This window comes from Pteropus vampyrus, unplaced genomic scaffold, assembly GCF_000151845.1.
Source record: "Pteropus vampyrus isolate Shadow unplaced genomic scaffold, Pvam_2.0 Scaffold14, whole genome shotgun sequence".
Lineage (NCBI taxonomy): Eukaryota > Metazoa > Chordata > Mammalia > Chiroptera > Pteropodidae > Pteropus > Pteropus vampyrus.
In genome coordinates this window covers 7,312,799-7,318,071 of record NW_011888795.1, presented here as the reverse complement: position 1 = coordinate 7,318,071, position 5,273 = coordinate 7,312,799, and the positions used below count along the sequence as shown (strand labels likewise).

Genomic DNA, 5,273 nt, shown 5'->3' with positions numbered 1-5,273 from the left:
TATTCTGATAAATATTTTTGAGCTTCATTCTGGGATGTAATTAAGCTTCCTGGCAACCATTTGTTCTTTTTAGGTAATGCCTCTAAGCTTGTTTGTTTTCCACTTCTCAGGTATCACTGTTCTTTGTTACCTGATTTCCAATGTCTTTAAAACTATTACTTTACCTTTTTTCTGTTCTTTACATGTTTCACGCAGGAAACATGTCTCTTTTACTCTATCTTGGCCACAAGTTGAAATCTTTCTTTATTAAAAATTGAAGAAAATAAATATGTTACAGCAGTTTTACTTAAGTTCAATCTGGGTTAATTCAATCATTTGGCCCTGTCTTAGAAACTGGCAAAGGGATCCAATGGTTCCCTATTTTCTTGACAAAGAGCCTCCTGAAAAAGGCCTTATCTGAAGGGGAAGCGACAAAACTGAGGTGAACCTGCCTGGCACAAGTTAAAGGTGCCACAATAGGAGAAGAAAAGGATAGTGATTATTTTATAGCTTTGTTATGGAATAGGAAGAAAGGATTATAATGACACTATGAGAACACCCTAAAAGTTCAAATTCCCTGAAATATCTATGGGATGTTGAAAACTCAGTATGCAATGAGCAGTCAGAGCTCTGACAGCAATGAATATGATGGTAAGAAAAAGCAGCAAAAATGGCAGGTACCTGGCATTGATGCTCAGAGAAGGAAAAAAGAAGAAAAGGAAAGTGATGGCTGTCATAAAGACAGGTTCACTTCAGATCAATGCCTCTTAGTCCTATTTCAGTAGAGATTTGATTGTGCTGGAGTTTCAATTAAAGGAATAAGGTCAAAGCATGCAGCAAGACTTTGGGAAGCAAAAATGGCCTCTGACAGAGAAGTCCCATATGGAGTATGTGTGCATGTACATACACAGGTTAGCCAGAGCGGGAATAGGAGGAATGATATTGGGAGCTACAAAGTAGTGTGGTTGCTTTGAGTAATTGAGTTTTTAAAGTCTTTAGCTACAAAAGTGATCTACTCTTTTCAGAAATGAGATCTGGTCTTTTTGTGGTGATGAGGTCTGTGTTTGTCTCTAAAGGCAACACCTCTTCTCTAAAGCAGCCTACAGGTGGGTCGATACTAAATAGGGCCAGCACTGAAGGCTCAGGTCCTGGCATCACTCAAAGCTCCGTGTTTGCTCAGTTGTTTGTTTTTACCTCTTGCCAAAGAAATGTTGAAAGAGCCTTAAAGTAGGTGGGAGAAAGTTACACAGAGTTCTTTATCAGGACACTTTGAAACCCACTTGCCAAAGGTCTATCTGGAGGCATAATTAGATGAATGGAAAAGGAACAGTAATAGGCACAGACATGAAAATGGCTGAAAATTTGTTAAACACTGCAGTTCAGGTTGAGGCAAAAGCCAGGAGCCTTCACAAATCTCTGTGGAAGGAGATCAAAAGGGAAATAACCTTCTTTGTCCTTACATGAATACTTTTTCCCAAATGGAAAATAACCCATTTCTGGAACATTTTACACAGGGAAAGGGTGTGGCCCTGGGCAGCAACGCACTGAGTAATAAAGTAGTATTCAACTAAGAGTTCTAGATAAAAGTGAAATCATAGAGAAATCCTGAGCAGCCACTTTTATAATAAAATAATCCAACCATAGATTATAAAGCTCCAGGCAATGCTTACCAATAGAAGGAAGTTAGTGGTTTGGCCTGCAGTGACCATGGTGATCTCACTGTCTGCTGTACTTGGCCAGCAATTAGTAATCTCAGCTTTTTCCCCTTCAGTTTCACTCTTGTGAATTATTTCTCATCAGACCATGGTAGTTTTCATTAGAAGCCACATAGCAGTATTTCATGTTTACCAGCTGGAAAGATACCAACACTGCTGCACTATTCAAGACTTGTAACACTTTTTAAATTTATCCTCACATTGAAGTTTATACTATTGCCTAACTCAGCAGCCTTTACTTAGGACAGACTCTTTAGTCCAGATCTAAAGCTCATTTTATACTCTTTGAATCTAGTGCCCACTAATCCTGCCAGCTATCTCTTTGAACTCTCTTCTTTTTAGAACTTAAAAAAATATTAAATTTGTTCCTTTATCCATTTATCCATTCACTCAACTACTCGTCCATCCAACAGATAAATATTGGTGTATGTATATTGTGCCAGTCCTGGTGCCATGTGATGGAATTACAAAGATAATAGTGACAACAATGATGACAGGGAGATCTATGTCACCAAATTGGCAACATAGAAGACCCCAGCCTCTGTCCCCACACAAAGATCAATAGTTAAACAGTTATCCATGAATAAAAGCAGCTCTAAGTAAGCTCTGGAGACCAAAAATAATAATAAAAAAAAAAAAAAAAAAAAAAAATTTAGAAACAGAGTGAAACAAAAAACCTGAGAATAACTATACAAGTTATTTTGCCTGCATCATTCCATCCTGCAAGCTGACATTATTTAGTGCCAAGAGGGAACTTCCTAGCTAGGAAGAGCTACTGGTCACTAGGAAAAGAAAAACAAGGTAAGTGAACAGCTTCTTCAGCCTTTCAGGGCACCACATGAAGGAACAGCTTCCATTTAACTCCACCCAGACAGGCAAAGCCAAAAAATATAGAGATGGCTAAGAATACAAAACAAAAAACGAACAAACAAAAAAACCCAGCAGCTACCAATAGCAGCCATGCAGCAGAAGCCGTTGTGGTTCACAGTTACTTGCTCTACAGACAAACATAGCTTTTGCCACTGAAGAAGGAATCAATGGCTGGTACAGCTGCCATAGACCCCCTGTAGATTTCATCAGTTTTCACCCTATAGGTATTTGTGTTTACTCATGCCAGCTACCTGAGTTTCTCCCACTCCTTCACTCCCTGTACCTAGATCAGAGCCTAGGAACTGAACTGTAGCCAACTCAGGCCTCTACAGCTGCACCAGTGCCAAACACCAGCCTGGACCTTCCTGGCTGATCCTCACTCCTGTGTGTGCATTTAGGGCTACACCCTCCAGCAATTCACTTGCACACTGCGGGCCTGACATCGATCATCAGTCTTAACTGCAGTGCACATACTCAGGAGAGATTGTGTGGCCATGGGAGAGCATGCCAATAGCCGGGCCTCCACAGCTGCTAGTGGGCCCAGATAAATCCCTGTCTTCTGTCACTGGCCTGTACCACTGCTCTTACTTATAGCTAGCCCCTCCAACTGGCACCTATATGCCACAAACCTGAATCCCATTACTGGCCTCCATTGCAGTACACATGTCCAGGGGAATATTGTGCAGCCATGGGAGAGCACCCTGACAGCTGGGGCCCGCATAGCTACTGATGAGCCCATGTTTGTCTCTGGCCCTTGCTGCCTGCCAAGAATACTCTAACCAGAAAAACTTTCACAGAAGAAGGTGAGATAAATAATTTTCCTAATAAATAAAAGCTGAAGGATTTCATCACCACTTAATCTAGTTTATAAGGAATGCTGAAAGAAGTTCTTCAAGCTGGAAGGATTCAAACTAGTAACATGAAAACATACGAAAATATACAACACATTGTTAAAAATATAATCAGATTCAGAATACACTAACATGGTATATAGTGGTTTGTTACTTAATTCTAGCATAAGGGTTAAAGGATAAAAGTATTAAAAATAGCTATAGCTAAAACTATTTGTTAATAGATACACAATACATAATATTATAAATTGTGATGTCAAAAACAAAAGCAGGGAGTAAAAATGAATAAACATACATTTATTTTTATATATCCATTTATATTAAATATTCATATATACATATATTCATACTTACTCATTTTAGCATTTCTTTAATAGAAGTTGTAGATAAGATTCTTTTATTTTTGCATCATCTCAGTTGTTTTGTCCTTATAGTTGCCCTTTTCTTTCCCTATTGAGTGAGATTTGGCTTTACATTCAAGGCTCTTTTTGTAGTTTTGGTCCAGTTTGGCCTAGTGATAACCATCTTACTGGGTGAATGCCCACATGAACAGTAGTGTCATTAGCTTTCTCCTGCTGCACTTGTTCGGTGTATGTGACACATGTCTTCCTGTTACCTGGACAACCTTGCCAATTTGCTGACCTCTATAGTGCCCTCACGAAAACTGACCTTCAACATACTTCTGCCTCAGCAACTTCAAAAGAGGGAATGGAAATCTTCCTATGAATGTGGGAAGGTGCATTGAAATGCTTTTTAGGGTTCTCGCTCTAGTCAGAAGTTACAGATGAACCAAAATTTATTTTGATTGCTATTGCTTTAATAATGACCACAAGAGGAAGAAAAAGCCAGCATAGATGCTTTTACTTATCTTTGTCACTGATTTCTATGATCCTTACTAGCTCAAATATTCTGTCAGAGAAAGAGGACAAGCGTGGAACTGAGCCTGAGAAGCAGCCCAGGTCAGTGGACCAGTTCCATGTGTACTGTAATGGCCAACAAACCAACAGTCAAGGAGGAGGGAGTTAGTTCTCTAGCGACCACACCAAAATTATAACAAAACTGCAGAGTAACCAGTACATGGAGTTGCCAGAGGTATGGTTGAACAGAAGCCATGACCTATAACTAGGTCACCTCAAATAAAAGATTACCTCAAAACGGTAGACAGGATGGAGACGCGAAACAGTGCAGTCCCACAACCACGAGTGGCAATGGAGAATCGGGAGGGCTGTCTTAGATGCAAAGCCTACTTCCCCAACTGAGGAGCAAAGGGTCCCGGCCACATACTGGGCTCCCCAGCTCAGGGTTCCAGTGCCAAGAAGAGAAATTCCCACAATCTCTGGCTGTGAAAACCAGCAGAGGTAGTGGTTGAGTGAGACAGAGGACTGTGGGAAGTGAAGACTTTCCTTTTAAAGGGCCCACACTCAGACTTACTTGCTGATGGACTCACTCGCTCTGAGCTCCAGCGCTGGAGCAGCTGCTTGAGGTGAGCCAGGGACGTATGGGGAGGCGCTGAGCTGTCAGGCTTCAGGGAGAGGGCTAGGGGTGTGGTTTGCTCCCAGACAGAGGTACAGGGAGAAGCCATTGTTCCTTTGTTGAGCTCTCCCTCTTCCCAGCCTGCAGACGCAGGTGCCATCAACTTGGATAATACAGGTTGCTCTGCCCAGGGGATTCCCTGAGATCCGCCTCTTCTAACTTGTGGGCCTACTCAGGCCACTTCCAGTGGTTTATTCCATACAAACGGGCTGTCTTGGCTCCTTCTGCAAACTCGTAAAATCTCTCAAAGGCTCACAAAACCCAAAGCAGCAGGATCTGGCCTCAGCTTGCCTTATACTTCTTGCTAAGCACCTGCAAAATCTGT

At 41.3% G+C, this 5,273-nt stretch overlaps 1 pseudogene; it reads right to left on the bottom strand.

The window, feature by feature from the left end:
- Positions 1-3,812: 3,812 nt before the first annotated feature.
- Positions 3,813-4,997, bottom strand: LOC111733535 (annotated as a pseudogene).
- Positions 4,998-5,273: the final 276 nt, after the last annotated feature.